The 16,624-nt window shown below is 47.8% G+C and overlaps 1 protein-coding gene across 3 annotated transcripts in view; it reads left to right on the top strand.

Moving 5' to 3' along the window:
* The window catches only part of GALNT17 (polypeptide N-acetylgalactosaminyltransferase 17), a 428,086-nt gene that overhangs the window by 279,919 nt on the left and 131,543 nt on the right, over positions 1 to 16,624 (top strand). The gene's annotated exons all lie outside the window — the stretch shown is intronic.

The following is a 16,624-nucleotide window of genomic DNA, read 5'->3' on the forward strand; positions in this document are numbered from 1 at the left end:
CCCTGGTGGTTCATCAGGTTAAAGATGTGGTGTCACTGCTGTGGCACAGGTTTGATCCCTGGCCTGTGCATGCTTTGGGCATGGCCAAAAAATATTTAAGGAATCCTTTCTTTTATCTGCAGTAGAGTTTGTTCCCTCACACTGACTGTCAGTGTACCACTAATTTGGGATCTATCTCTGGGTGTCACTGGGGTCACCCTTCCTTGCCCAACTGTTATGAGATGTGGCAGTGACAAGTGGCTCGGGGGTAGTTTTTCCCACTCCCTTCTTGTCACCATGTGGACAGCCCCTAACTCCCAACACCTAGGTCAGCCTGGCAGTATGGACCTCACGCAAGGCCAGCAGGCTCGCCACCTACCTGCCTGTCAGGGAGCTGCCCTGTGACAAAGCATCTGCTCGGTCATTTGCACAAGCAAATGGCAGCTTTGAGTCCAGCGCCCTCTGTTTCCTTGTTCTGGGGCCCCCTCGTAGATAGCGGTGAGCGGTGTTTGAGACTGGGGATGTGTTTCAGGCTCTCGGCTCCGCCACCTGGAAAGCGACCCGGTGATCCTGGTACTGAGCTGAGCTCAGGTGCCGTCCTGGGCAGTGTCCTCTCCCTTCTGACAGCCAGGCAGGGACTCGACTCCGTGTGTGTGTGTTGTATGTGTCGGTGTGAGGAGTGGTGCAGGGGGCATGTGGGGAGAAAGAGGCCACCCGTCAAGGGAAATATTTCATTGCTGTCAAACGAGTCAAGAGCGCTTTAGCTGCAACCTGGCCTCCTCTCTCGCAGCCCTGCGATTTCCCCAAATGGCAAATGGAAACTGAAACACCACATTAAATAGCATTTCTCTACAATGAAAACACATTAAAATGGCCATTAGGTTTCACAAACAGCCTCCTCTGGGTTCCCGGGTCGAGTCGGTTGTTTGTGTGGTTCTTCCAGGATGTCTGTTGTAACCAAAGCCTGAGCCAGTCGTCTTCATGGGGATTGAGCCGTGTTCCATGGGAGGTGGGGAACCCTTCATTCTAAATCTGTTATTCTTCCCCTGGTGATTTCAGTGTCTGTACTCTTAGTTCTTTATGATGGAAAATTACAAGCATTTACAAAAGTGGAGAGAATAGAGCAGCCCACCTCCCATCACCCAGCTTTGAGCAAGAGCAACTCCTGGGCCATCTCCTTTGGTTAGTCTTCTTTCCCCGAAGGTATTAGCATTTTTCCCCAAAGAGCAAAACCATGTAGGGAAATTCTGGTAAAAGAAATTGACAAGGACCTAAAAGCTTTCTGATAAACTATGGTGGGAAAGAATTGGAAAAAATATGTGTATATATGTATGTGTGTGTATATATGTATAATCAACTTTGCTGTACACCTAAAACTAACACAACATTTTTCAATCAACTATACTTTGATGAAAATAAATGTATAAAAGCTCTATGGGAGTTTCTGCTGTGGTGCACAGGGTTAAGAATCTGGCTGCAGTAGCTCGGGTTCAATCCTCAGCCCGGTGCAGTGGGTGAAAGGATCTAGCATTGCTGCAGCCATGGTATAGGTCGCAGCTGTGGCTCAGATTCAGTCCCTGACCTGGAAACGTGCATATGCTGCGAGTGAAGCCATTAAAAAAAAAAAAAAAGGCTGTCTAGATCCCAGGACTGTGGGTACAGTGATGAGTGATGGTACCCTTGCCCTAAGGAGCTTAAAATCTGGTCGGGAAAAACTGTTGAGTCAAATACAAGAAGTAATGATGTGATTGGTCTTATTGCCCCTAAAAGGCATCCTAGGAGCCTTCGGGAATAAAGGGTCCCTAACCCAGCTGGGGAGCAATCAGGGAGGGCATCCTGGTCAAACCAGGGGAACGGGAAGAGCCTTTCGAACTGATGAGCAATGTCCCTTTCTTTTGGGGACCGAGGGGTCTTGCTGTTGGAGACGCTTTTCTTGAGATGAGGTGCTGGGTCCTGTGGGCTCTGCCCTGGTTCATCGCCACCATCTGTGCCCTCTTCTCCACGTGCACTCTCATCAGATGCTCCTCCCGCCCCTCTCTGTTGGCAAACCCACTCACCCGCTCAGCCCTTCAGCCTCCCACCTGTCCGCCCTGGCTCCCGGATGCCTGGTTGAGCTGTCTGGGACCCGTTCCCATACTGTGCTTCCCTTGCTCAGCCCGGCTCTGCCTCCCGCCGCGTCTCTTTCTCCGCAGATCGAAACCCAAAGTCCTCGATTTGCAGTCGCCAGGTTTCAGTTCCTTGCCTTGCTCCGTTTCGGTCGGACAGTGAGACTCGTCCCACTGGATCCTGACCACCTCATGGTTCATTTGCAAAGGACGTAAACGGGAGCCATGCCCTAGGAGCCAGTGAGCACTTGGAGTTGACATCCCCCAGGAGTGCATGTCTCCCCTCCCCAGAGGCCCCCCTGCTCACAGAATGCCCCCCCGCAGTGAGGGAAGGCCTGAGTATATGTCATCACTCATCTCCCACAGAAGCTGGTCTGTTGTCCAACAGGCTACATCACCCCGGTCTCTCTGTGTCTTTCATTTCCCCTGTGGGCTGTTTGTGTTCTAGAAAGGACTTCCATCAGGACTGGCCGTAGGGCCTTTTGAGGTTGAGTCTCTTAGGAACAGTCCCTAAGGTTCCGACAAGGCCTTAATGGTCCTCCCTCTCTCCTCATTTACGGATGCAGGCTCTCTTTAAATTGGCTCATCCAGGGAGTTCCCATTGCGGCTCAGCGGTCACAAAACTTTAGTATCCATGAGGAGGCGGGTTCGATCCCTGGCCTTGCTTAGTGGGTTCAGGATCCGGTGTTACCATGAGCTGTGGTGTGGGTTGCAGATGAGGCTCGGATCTGGCATGACTGTGGCTGTGGCATATTGGACCCCTAGCCTGGGAACTTCCATGTGCCGTGGGTGCAGCCCTAAAAGGAAAACGAGAGACCAAAACAAATAAATAAATAAATTGACTTATCTCTTCTTTTTCTCCTCTGCTTTCCCCAAGGGGCGAGGAGAGATAGTGGCCTTTTCATTCCTGTGCGCTTGTAATAAATATGCTGTAGGAAACTGAATGGGGTGATATGAGTGTGACATCGGGGCTACTGCAGAGAAGGACAGGCAGAACCAGCCATGAGGAAAGGGACCAGGACATGTCATCTCCCAGGAAGCAGCTTGTGAAGGTCCCCGAGGGGAGAGAGAGCGCACGGCCCCTTGTGGGAACCAGAGGGCGGCAGGGCGGAGGGGCAGAGACGGTGGAGGAAGCAGAGAAGGTGGCCAGGCCAGATCGGATAGGCCTTCTGGGTCAGGGCAAGCAGGGAGTGTTTTATTCTTAGCTCAAGGAGAAGCCTTTAGTGGGTTTTCTGCAGGGGCATGCATGAGCTGCTCTAGTTTATAAAAATAGAAATGATATGCAAGGAAGCTGATCCCTAATGACCAACCCATGTGTCTTCTTTCTTATTTTCTACTGATTCTGTTCATTTGTGTCCCTTGATTTCTGAGGAAGACAATTGCTTGATCTTCATAGCAGCATGTTTCCTGGCCCTTTGCTTTGGGATTCAAAGTCTCACCCAGAAATTGCTTTCCCCAAGAAACTCCGGTTGGGTGACTGACCATCGCGTCAAGTCATTCTAACCTGCTCTGCTTGATAGCGAAGTTTCCGTACATCCTGGATAAGCCATGAGATTTAATCACCCAAGAGCCACAGTTCAGCAGGTGCAGCTCAAATCAGTATGGCTTGAGAATGTTATTTTCAGAATGTCTTCTCACTCGGTGAGTCACCAGTAAGCTTCAGAATAGCTGGAAAGCTCCAAAACATAGCTTCCCTAAACATGATTTGGATAGACTCTCTCCCCTGGGCGGGAGGAGAAAAGATGGGTGTTCTGAACAACACATCTTCCAACAGCCACCGCCAGGCAAGATTCAAAGTTTTGTCTGGAAGGAAAGTGGGGCTGTCTGGGTTCCATGCCTGTATTTTCCCCATCCCTTGCTTGGATTAGGTCCGTAGTTTAATCCGTGAATGTTGGCCAGTTCATTCATTTATTCTCACCTTCATTCCTTTTGTCACCACGTGCTTGGCCAGATGTCCTGGAAGATACTGAGAGGAAAAAGGCAGTGTTTCTTCCCTGCAAGAAATCACAGGGTTTCTTCAAGAATATTGAGAACATTCAGGAGTATTTGTGTTTTTCAAGTTGAAGTGGTGGCATCAAGTAGGGGTGCCTTCAGAGGGAAAAGAGCCAGGAGGGACCAGTTGAGTTGGCTCGGGGGGATGACAGATAAAAAAGTGTGATCTAGAAGGGGGTTCAGGAGTTCCCGTCGTGGCTCAGTGGAAGCGAATCTGGCTAGCATCCATGAGGACAAAGGTTCAATCCCTGGCCTTGCTCAGTGGGTTAAGAATCCAGCGTTGCTGTGTGGTGTAGGTCGCAGATGCGGCTCAGATCCCGTGTTGCTGTTGCTGTGGCTGTGATTTGACGCCTAGCCTGAGAACCTCCATATGCTGTGGGTGCAGCCCTAAAAAGACCAAAAAAAAAAAAAAAGAAAAATAGAAACAGGTACAGAAGTTATTCTAAGGAGCCGTGTGTAATTACCAGGAGGCAGGAGAGGTGGGGAGGATGGAGAGGCAGAAATGAACTGGGGCTGTTACCTAACCAGAAAGGAGCAGTCTTCGTTCATTCAGTGAACATGTATCCAGTGCTTATATGTGCTGAGCTTCATACCAGGCTCCGAGAAGTCGATGATGTAGTCCTGGCCCACCAAGAGTTCAAGGTCCAAGGAGGAGACATCCTTTTAGATGGGTAACTATAATACATTGGGGTTAGACTATGGCGAATTTATGCACAGTCCCACGAGGACCTAGATTGGGGGCTTCCCATCCTATGTGACCTCTGCAAACCTCTTCCTAGAATTGCGTTGTCAAGGAGGTGGGATGGGACATCTGAGCAGAGGGACTAACGTAGACAGGAAAGTAGGAAGCGGGATGGTGTGTGGGGAAGCTGCAAACATGTACTCGAAGTGGATGATGGGAAAGACAGGTCGATGGAGGGACCACCTTGCTTTGACCTAGATCTTGAGGCCAGTAGGTTGACTCTTTCACTCTGGCTCAGTGTGATTCCTGGAACGATTATTGGACAGGGGGTGGAGTTAGGAGCTGGAGCCAGTATGGGGAGGAGAAGATGGGGCAGGCGCAGGATACAGGGACCCAGCTAAAGGACTGTCCGAAAGAGAAACTAGGAAAGAATGAACAGGAACAACCAGGGGATGGCTTGACTTAGGCTTGGCTGAGTGGTGGGTGATGTCCCTCACTCCCCTCTGTCTCACCACAGAACCTGCAGGAAAATCTGCTAAGGGGCCGGGTGATCTTTGGGCATCCTCTCCAAGATGGTGGGGCTGGGGGAGAGTGAAAGCTGCCTGTGAGAGATTCCTGAGGGCCATGGAGAGCCTGATGATTCTGTGTGTGTGTGTGTGTGGTGGGGCCATGGAGAGCCTGATGATTCTGTGTGTGTGTGTGTGTGTGTGTGTGTGTGTGTGTGTGTGTGTGTGGTGGGGCCATGGAGAGCCTGATGATTCTGTGTGTGTGTGTGTGTGTGTGTGTGTGTGTGTGGTGGGGCCATGGAAAGCCTGATGATTCTGTGTGTGTGTGTGTGTGTGTGTGTGTGTGTGTGTGCGTGTGTGTGTGTGTGTGTGTGTGTGTGTGTGGTGCTGGGAGTCCAGAATGTCACAATAGAGATATGACTATGGATGCCCAGATAGATGCCAGCTGCCTTTCTGAAGGCAGGTGCTAGGGTGGGCATGCATTTATTTCTGTGTTTGCATGCTGGCGCATCAAAGGCCAGGCTTAGAACACCTGTTCCCAGGTGGCCAGAGCAGCCAGGTCTGCCCAATATAGAGACTGCCTTCTGCCCGTATTCTTGCTCATCTGCTCAAGGAACCTCTTTCAGTCTCTGCTCACCTTTCCCTGGGATTTGGGCCACAGACTTGCAGGGCCTGCCTGGACCCCATCTTTCTATTAATCGCTGCTGCCTACATCCTCTCCATGGAAAGTCCTTAAAACCCTGGAACCAACATGACAGCCTTTCTGCCTCTCAGTGGAGCAGCTCTGGGCCTGCTGCCGCGTAGGTTCCCCTACACTCTTCCTCTTGGATGTCTCATGTCCAGGCTCCGAACCCACCATGTGTCATCCCACCAGCTTGCCAGGAAATGGTTTCTTCCTGATACATTTGGAGGTGGATTGACTAATAACTTCAGTCTTACTGCAAGGAAAGGACTCAGGTTACTAGAGGATGGCATAGTCATGTATATGACACATCCCCAACGGTAACAGATGGTCTGTATTAAAAGTGTAACTGTTGAGCGAGTACACCCACAATCCTGGAGATTTTTTCCCCTAAAGTTGTGTTCTAAAAAGGAGTCACAGAACATTAGACCACAGGGGCCCTCTGGAAAACTTCTTGTCCAAATGTCTCATTTTGCAAACAAACGCAAATACAGTGACGTGAAATGATTTGCCCAAGGTTATTGAGCTAGTTGATGATGACGTCAAGGATAAAACTTGGGCCCCTGACATTCAGCCCAGTGTTCTTCATGCCCTACCTGGGGCCTCAGGATCCACTTTATCTTCTCTTAGAGGCAAAGGGAGAACATGCCAGAAGCTCACAGGGTTGATGTGTTCCTGGCACAACATTGACTTTGAACTGCATGTTCTTTCTTGGAGCCTCTGCTGGTATGGACTGAGCACACCCACTAGCCCAGGCCACCTACCTGGTGGAATCTTGTTTTACCTGGTCGTTTTCTTCCCCTTTTTAAAAAATTTTCTTAAAATTGATTTACAATGTTCTGTCCATTTATGCTCTACAGCAAAGTGGCCAATCTTACGTGTATATATATGTATATACACATTCTTTTTCTCATATTATTTTCCATCATGTTCTATCACAAGTGATTGGTTATAGTTCCCTGTGCTCTGCAGCAGGACCGACCTCATTGCTTATCCATTCTAGATGTAATAGTTTGCATCTACTAACCCCAAACTCCCAGTCCATCCCAACCCTCCTCCCCCTTGGCAACCGCAAGTCTGTTCTCTGTGTCTGAGGAGTGTTCATACTGTTCTCCATATCCGTTGTACCAATTTACATTCCCCCCAACAGCGTAGGAGGGTTCCCTTTTCTTCATACCCTCTCAAGTATTTGTTATTCGTAGACTTAATAATGATACCCATTCTGACCAGTGTGAAGTGGTACCTCATTGTAGTTTTGATGTGCATTTCTTTCATAATTAGTGATGTTGAGCATTTTTTCATGCGTCTGTTGGCCATCTGTATATCTTCTTTGGAGAAATGTCTACTTAGCTCTTCTACCCATTTTTTTATTAGGTTGTTTGCTTTTTTCCCTGTTGAGTTGTATGAGTTGTTTGTGTGTTTTGGAGATTGAGCCCTTGTCAGTTGCATCGTTTGCGTCTATTTTCTTCCGTTCTGTAGGTTGTCTTTTCGTTTTTTTAATGATTTGTTTCCTTTGCTGTGCCAAAGCTTGGAAGTTCGATTAGGTCCCGTTAGTTTATTTTTGTTTTTATTTCTGTCGCCTTGGGAGACTGATACCGGAGGTCATTTCTGGATTCATTGGGGATGTTTGAATCAGGAAGGGAAGAAATCATGTAAGTCAGTGGTTCTCAATATTTGCTCCTTGGTTCGGCAGCATCAGCATCCCCTGGGGACTTAATAGAAATGCACTTTCTCAGCTCCCCTGACCCTAGTGCTGGTGACTAGGGAACTCTGGGGGAGGGCCCAACAAATCCTCCCAGGAACTCTGAGGCCACCCACACCTGAGGACCACTGATCTAGGCTGTCCCCCCAGACACGGAGCTCTGGCGGAACTCTTATCCGGAGTCCCACATGAGACTTCAATCTCCAACTGGCTTAGCCGATGGCCCCAGCGGACCAGATGGATTTCCTTAAGCATTTGGTACTTGCCCTTGGCGAATGATGTTCAAAAAAGGAAAGTCGCTGTGTGCCCGAGATTGTAACTCCTCTGTCCTAACCTTGGGAAGAATGGTGAGGGATCCTTATCAGCATAGCCCTCTGATTTATGTGGGTCCAGCAGGCTCTGACTTTCATCCTTCTGAGATGAATGCTGCCACCCTTGCTTGCTTGTGGTTTGTTTTTTGCCGGATACACCTTGGCCCGTCTTTTTAACCTTTCTGTGTCAGTCTGTCTTAAGCATGTTGCTTGCAGGTAGGATGAGGATGGATTTTGTTTTTATTTTATTTTGTCTTTCAAGGGCCGCACCCACAGTATATGGAGGTTCCCAGGCTAAGGGTCGAATTGGAGCTACAGCTGCCAGCCTGCGTCACAGCCCCAGCAACACCAGATCCGAACCGCATCTGCAACCTACACCACAGCTCACAGCCACGCCGGATCCTTAACCCCCCTGAGCAAGGCCAGGGATCGAACCTGCATTCTCCTGGATACTAGTCAGGTTCATTAAGCACTGAGCCATGACAGGAATGTCTAGATTTTGTTTTCCAATTCAGTGTCTATACTTTTTAGGATAGGATTCTAAATTCAGGGTATGATCATCTGTTAAAAAAAAACCAACCCAGGAGTTCTCGTCGTGGTGCAGTGGTTACCGAATCCGACTAGGAACCATGAGGTTGCAGGTTCGATCCCTGCCCTTGCTCAGTGGGTTAAGGATCTGGCGTTGCCGTGGGCCGTGGTGTAGGTTGCAGGCGCGGCTTGGATCCCGTGTTGCTGTGGCTCTGGTGTAGGCCAGCGGCTATGGCTCCGATTCGACCCCTAGCTTGGGAACCTCCATATGCCTCGGGAGAGGCCCAAGAAATGGTAAAAAGACCAAAAAAAAAAAAAAAAAACCATCCCCATCACTCTGTGTTCCGGTTTACCCTTTCTCTTTGCACACTCCCTTGGCCTTCACTTTCTATCTTTTTCTTTGCCGTATGTTTTCTTTGTGTTTATCTTCTCCAGGGATTTGGAAAACAAGCATTTGCCTTTTAGTCCTATTACTTTTATTCCTCTTTTCAAAAACACTTGCAGTCTCTATTTTTAAATGATTCGAAGTCAAGGAGAAATCCCTAGTCGTCAGCTTTTTTCTAAAGGCAAGTCGTGTAACTCATTTAAATTTTCCCTGTCCCTTCTCTTCTCTGATCCATTCCTTCTATTAATGAAATCTGAAGTTTTAGGCCTACGATATTGTCAGTTTATCAATTTTGACATTTCGCCATCATCCCTTTGGAGAATAGGATTGACGGTGGCATGTGTTTCTGTGACCACATCCAACCACTCAACCGCCCCTTTTAAGTGTTTTTAGTGCCAGCCACAAATTCTTTTAGTCTGAAATGTTCCCTCTTCTCCTTTTTTTGTTTGGACTCTTCTTTTAATAGGACTTGAGGCTTTACTGCTCAGAAAAGAGTTGATGTGGTTGCTGTTCTCACCTGGTGCCAGGAATAGAAACGAGACCCAGGCCATCTCGATTTCCTTCTCTCTCCCTCTCTCCCGCGCTCTCTCCCACACACTGACTTCTTTTCCGGAACCTGCAGCCAATTCGTCTCAAACTGGTTGAACCTAGCAGGAGGACCAGGCAGAGCTTCTCACTTTCTAATGCAAAATATATTCTTTTGGAAACTGGAGTCACACCACAATCTCGACGTCTCCAGATGCTGCTACCCTGCTTCAGTGGGTTTACAGACAAGGTTACATCTGCTTAAAACTCCCTCCTCCTCTACCAATGCCCAGAAGCAAGCTCAGCCCTGCCAGTGCCACCACCTCCGTGAAGCCCACACCTTCATCTCCAAACTCGATACCATCTCGTCACGGCCCCTCCATCTGCACCTCCCTTTTATGGCAGTGATCATTTTCTTTGCTTTATTAGTTATTGAATTTCATATCCCTATCACTTCCGTCTGTCTCTGAGTTCTGTGAGATCCTTTCCTTAGAATTTTAAAAGCTAGAATCTGACCCTGGCGTGTGTGTGTGCGCGCGTGCATGCACGCCCAGCCTGTATCTAGCAGAGTGTATTGCTCATGAAAGGCATGCCAGCCATTGTCATTGTCATAATTATGATTGTTGATGGAGAGCTTCAATAAACTTAGAATGAATGAAATTAATTCAGTATACGTGAAAACATCCCTTCAGAAAGATATTAAAAGAAAAGGAAAGCCTAGAGATAGTTCAGTGTGATGTATATCTATTTAAAAAAAAATCGCACAGGAAAGCCATTATCCAGGTCATTAAGCAATGCAAATCCAGAGAAGAGAAAAATTAGAACCAAGTCATCATCGAATGCCACCGTGTAAGTGTCGAGAACTACTGTTTTACCCCTGATTATGTGAGATCAGTCCTTCGTGAATGTCATTAGATATCCTGGAATGTAATTGAAAGAGCTCTTAGGCTGGAGATTTCAAAGCCACAGCGATGTGGCGATCCATTTTTCCTTCAATTTTGGTCCGATTATTATCCTGTTCTCCACGGGCTGACATTGAAGCCTCCCTTTACTCTTGACTTCAAGGCTTGTGTCAACTTTTAACTGTCTTTTCTGGCTGTGCTCATTGTATAGCTGGTTTGTTAATAAATATTTGCCATCTGTAGCACATCTTCAAATACAGCAAAATCTTAAAATGTCTATAGTAAAAAAGCAAGACAAGGAACTTGGCATTTCATCAGAAGAGACCTTTATTTTCTCCTTAAATACGTGCATACGTGTGCACATACCCCACCCCCAACTCCCTGTCTCCATTCCCCGTTCTGTATTCATCTTTTCCCCACTTTTGAAGTGTGATTGTTGAACCAAGGTTGTGTTTTGTTGTTGTTGTTGTTTTTACCAAAATTCGCTTCCATTTTGGGGGGGCGGGGAGCAAGGAATCAAGGCTGGTGTGCCAAACCCAAGGGTCTCTGCTGGGGAGACATACACTAGGCAGAGAGCCCGAAAATGACTCATAACAAGACCAAGGGCTGAAACTTCTTGGCATCTGGGATACGGGATTATGGAGCGACCTTGGACTTCATTGTTGCAGTTTTGCTTATCACCTCATTGTCTGGGAATTCTTTCTGTTTCGAATACTTCTGTTTTCCTGGCCAGAAGGTTTGAGGCAGGAGTAACACACGTGTGTGTGTCTTTGACCTTGTAGCAGGCATGAGGTCCTGTGAGCTGATCCCAGCTGGGGCTGTCTCATCAGAGGTGGCCAGTGGCCAGTCTTGTCCTTGTGCATCCGCAGCAAACAAGTCAGGAAGAGTGCTCATGCTGTGACCCCAGATCTTGGTGGTGGCCTCACCAACAAAAGGTCACTGTTGCTTGTTTACATGTCATGAGCAACATAACCAGTCACCCCAAATCTTGGTGGCCTCACCAACAAAAAGTCACTGTTGCTCATGTTGCATGTCTTCTACAGGCCACCCTATAACTCTTCCCCTGTCTGTGAGTTGGCTGGGGACTCCGTTCAGGCGTCTCTCTTCTTCTTCAGGGATCCAGCTGAAGGCTCCGACCTGTGTCGTACATGTTGTTCTTGAGGAGGGGTCAGGAGCAGTCAGAGCCAGACCACACAAGGGCACTTGAAGACCTTGGTGGAACACAGCACTCTCGCCTCCATTCCTATGCCATCAGCCCAAGCAAGTCATGTGATCAGGAGAGCGGTCAATGAGGGTGTTCCCGTCATGGCTCAGTGGAAACGAATCTGACTAGTATCCATGAGGAAGCCGGTTCGATCCCTGGCCTCACTCAGTGGGTTAAGGATCTGGTCTTGCCGTGAGCTGTGGTGTAGGTCACAGACACAGCTTGGATCCCACGTTGCTGTGGCTGTGGCATCGGCTGGTGGCTATAGCTCCAGTTGGATCCCTAGCATGGGAACCTACATATGCGGTGAATGCAGCCTTAAAAAGACAAAATCATAATCATAATCATAACTGTCAGTGAGAGAGGTGGTAGCCAGGAAGCATGGCCAGAGCAGAGAGAAGATGAACAATGATGCTCGATGAATAGAGTCTGCCTCCCTTTGTAGCTCTGATATGTTCAGGGGGGAGATTAGAAATCCTAGTGAATTTATGGGAGTTCCCATCGTGGCGCAGTGGTTAACGAATCCGACTAGGAACCATGAGGTTGCGGGTTCGGTCCCTGCCCTTGCTCAGTGGGTTAACGATCCAGCGTTGCCGTGAGCTGTGGGGTAGGTTGCAGACGCGGCTCGGATCCCGCGTTGCTGTGGCTCTGGCGTAGGCCGGTGGCTACAGCTCTGATTGGACCCCTAGCCTGGGAACCTCCATATGCCGCGGGAGCGGCCCAAGAAATAGCAAAAAGACAAAAAAAAAAAAAAAGAAAGAAATCCTAGTGAATTTAGGTACCAATTGGTGGCTTTCACTCACACCCTGAAGGAATAGTTTGGCTGGGTGGGAGGTTAGATGGATGAACCTGTTTGCAGAAAAAAATGTGAGAGACTCACAGCAAAAGCACAGATATATGAGCCTTAAACCATATGACAGAAGATTAAATGTGTAAAAAAGATTGCATGTGAAGTAAAACATACAATTTCATGTAAAATGGAAATATGAAGCTTCAGTGATTGAAATGGCCCACCCAGCAGTCCGGGCAAAGACTGTGGGATGGACTCCCCAGCTCTCGTTGGGAGCTGGGGAGATGTGTACAAGCGCATTACGAGAGACACTGTCTCCCAACTCCGAGCTCCCGGAACATTTATGACTTGGTTCTTGGCATAAGGGATTGAGCGGTCTGTTGACTCAGTATGAGATTCCGTATGCCGTGCACGTCTCCTTTGTATGCAGGAAGGTTGAGGGCATGTGTTACAGCGCAGCTAGGTAATTAATAATCCGTGAATTTTAGTCATGTTGACTTTAGCATTTGCAAAGCTAATTACGCAATCAGGAATTCACTGTTACCCAAGTGTTGTTTAAGTTAGACTCCCGGGCTTTTTCTAAAGAAAGCTTCTGAAATATAAATACCAATAGAATGTAAACATGCTTTTTGTTTAAAAATAAAGATTAATTGTGATCATCGAAATAGAAGCCTTTGCTAAACGATGAGCTTTGTGATTAGAAAGGTGAGCAGGAACCGATAATTGGTTGGTGACTTGGACAAAGTTTGGCCGCTCATCCTTTCTCCTGACCTGGTCAGCTGTCATGTAATGACAGGCTTCTGCTGAGAAAGTGGCCACAGGATCCCTGCTGTCCTTTCAGCCCAGTTCTTATGCTTCTGATCATCTGGATTGACGGAGGTTTTGTTATAAGTTAGAGTCATCTCTGAAATTTTGATTTCTGTTATTCTGGTTAATCATGAGAACAGTGTGTTTGTCTGTACAACACACACACACACACACACACACACACTTCTCTGAAAGACATTTTAGAAAGAATGTTAAGAGATAAATACCCCATCCCCCATTCCCGACTTCATTTTTTTTTTTTTTTTTAATGGTCGCACTCATAGCATATGGAAGTTCCCAGACCAGGGGTCAAAACTGAGCCACAGCTGTGACCTGTGCCAGAGCTGCAGCAATTCTGGATCCTTAACCCACTGCACCAAGCCCAGGGATCCACCCCTGGCCTCTGCAGCGACCTGAGGTGCTGCGTTAACCCATTGCACCCCAGCAGGAACTCCCTGAGTTACTCTTAACGTGTAGTTGGGGAAAATCCATATTGGCTTTATTAAGGGGGCCCTGTTATCAACCCTGATTACACAAGCCCTACACATCAGCATCTTTTGGAGGAGCACAGGAAATTTATTTTTAACAAGCTCTCCAGTTGATTCCTAGGCGTGCAGTGATCTAGATAAGCACTGCCCAAACAGAGCTTTCTGTGATGCTGGCAGAGTCCCTATCTGCACTGCCCAATACGGTAGCCACATGAGTGCTTAGAACCAGTGCCGCTGAGTTACTGAGTTCTTCGTTTTGTTTTAGTCTCATGACTTTATATTAAAATTTCAGTTGCTCCAGGGGACTAGTGGCTACGGTATTGGATAGTGTAAAGATAAAAGATCATTGAATAGCAATAGCAGATGTAGGCATAGTAGTAACAATAGCCACTTGTGTATGACTTGACCCTGGGGCTTTTCAGATTTACCAGATGCCAGGGACTCGTCTAAGTAATTTCCATGCATTAACACATTTGAGCTTCACAGAATTCTAGGATGTTTCCTAAAGGTAGTGGGATCAGTCAGGGTCTAGTCAGGAACATGGTAGCCAAGCCAGGTATTTCAAACAGAGGGGGAATTAAGAGCAGTGCTCAGTTCACCTGGGGTCCAATGCAGGTGGTACCAGGAACTCTGCAGTTCCCTGGAGTTTAGAACTCTTGTCTTCCTTCTTTTTTTTTTTTTTCTTTTTGGCTTTTTAGGGCTGCACCCTCAGCATATGGAAATTCCCAGGCTAGGAGTCAAATCGGAGCTATAGCTGCCAGGCAGAGCCACAGCCACAGCCACATGGGATCCAAGCTGTGTCTGTGACCTATACCACAGCTCATGGCAACACTGGTTCCTTAACCCACTGAACGAGGCCAGGGATCAAACCTGCATCCTCATGGGTCCTAGTCGGGTTCATTAACCTGTGGGCCATGAAGGGAACTCCTTCCTTGGCTTTTGAGAGATGTAGATCCAAGCAGAAAACAGGGAAGGAGTCCTATTCTCAGCCTCCTGCCAGTGCCTCCCATTGGCAGACATCTAATTTTATGGCAGGTAGAATCTGTATAACCTAATCTAATCAGAAACTAATCAACAATCTAATCAGAATATAATCAGGCAAAGGGATCTGGAAAATGTCATTTGGGGACTTCTGTCCCGGTATCAGAATGCAGGGTTGAGAAGGGTGGGCTTGGCGCTGAGGGAGGCTGGACAGGTCACCTGGAGGGAGTGTCTTGATTAGCACGCTCTGAAACTCGCAAGTGTCTAACTACAAGAATCACGTCATCAGTCATCACTGTCCGGGCTCTGTCACACAGATCAGACCACATCTCCTGACATGGTTTGGATCTAAAGAGCCATAGCTGGACTGATTGTCAATTTCCACATTCCCCTCAGCTGGGCTCTGGGTAGAGGTACAAATGCACCAGGGGGCTTCCAGCCCTTTTCACGGAGATTTCATTCCTGTTTTGCTAATTGGTCTCCTCTCTGATCAGCCTTCAGGCCTCTCTCAGGCAGAGCAACCCAGAGGAACCTGCTTGTTGCCTTTTCCCCAGGTCCACTCCTGTCCAGAACCCTCCCACACTTGCTGCTCCCATGTGGGGAGGAAAAAAGGAACAAAAAGTACATGGACAAGAAGTAGCTTTTGGCAAAAATAAAAATCATTTAAAAAGAAAAAAGAAAAGAAAAAGAGTAACCTCTTACTCCACCAGTTTACAGGTTCTGTGCTTATTCCAGTAAAAGCCCCATTGCCTGCATAGGGCCTCTGTGTCTCCTCCTTTTGGCCAAGCTCTTCATCTCCAGGGGGGGTCTGGACTGAATATGCACCTCACTTCCACCCACAGCCGCATGGCCAGGATCAGAGTGGTTGATGCTTGAGTTTCTCTTTTGCCCACCACTCAGACCAAACATTTAGACATAGATTTCTTAGTACAAATTTGAATTGCCTCAGGGCACTTATCTTCAGCCTGTAAGTTAAAAGTCCTCCCAGGGAAGCAAAACTAAGGAGTTGAGGCAGGGACCAACGGGAGTCAGCCGTATGAGTGACTAGCTCGTGAATGTATTCACCTGTAGGGGAACAAATGTGCGTCCATCTTCCCTGCCAGAGGCCATACAGTAAATACTAAGTATAATGTCTTAGCAGATAGATTAGGGAAGATCAGGAGACAAATGCAGTGGATGGTGACTGACTTGTCTATTTCAGTTTCCAGTTCCTGTAGCCGATAATTGCAGAGCGACCCTCTTTCTTGCAGACTTCAGGAAGGCATTCCCTTGCACTGCAGTGTTCCCCCACTGCCTCTCATCCTCAGGAGACACGCTGGGCATCTTAGGCTTGAGTTGGCATCGGTGCCCCTTCTCCATCCTTATAGCCAGGGGCTGAAGGATGTATGTGGGCCCCAAGTGTGTGTCTGGAAGCTTCATTCATGAGCCTCTGCAGGGCTGAAGTGGCATCCTCTCTTCATCTTGTCCCAGGGGTCTCTAAGGCTTTGTACATTTGCTTTTGCGTGTTTTTTTTTTTTTTTTGGGGGGGGGGTGTCTTTGCATGTATTTTGCATATTGAGTCTCTCTGTCTCAGTGCTACCTTCTCCCTTCTCTGCTTACTTGGGAGAACTACATTTCTGGACATGACACATCATGTTCCCTTGGGCCTTCTTTCCAGGCTGTTGTTATTCTAGGAGTTGTAGTCACCTAAGGGAGAACGGCACAACCCTGTATCTTGTCCCCTAGAATAGTAAGAGCTAAACTGCCTGTTTGTTGTTGTTTGGCTGCACCCATGGCATGTGGGAGTTCCCATGCCAGGGATCGAACCCATACCACAGAAGTGACCTGAGCCACCAAGCTGCCCACTTTTTTTTTTTTTTTTTCTCTCTTTCTCTCTCTACCCCTGAGCATTTGGTCCAGTGGGAAGATGTTGAAGAAGTATCATATAGCTTTCTTATCATCCTTTAAGAAGGCAAGAATGCTGTGTTTCAAGAGAGAGGCCAGAATTGTGTTTCTCCATTCAGCCCCACTGACCTAGAAGCTATTTTGGCCAGATTCTGGCAGTAGAATCCAAAC

This window comes from Phacochoerus africanus, chromosome 5, assembly GCF_016906955.1.
Source record: "Phacochoerus africanus isolate WHEZ1 chromosome 5, ROS_Pafr_v1, whole genome shotgun sequence".
NCBI classification, from domain to species: Eukaryota; Metazoa; Chordata; class Mammalia; order Artiodactyla; family Suidae; genus Phacochoerus; species Phacochoerus africanus.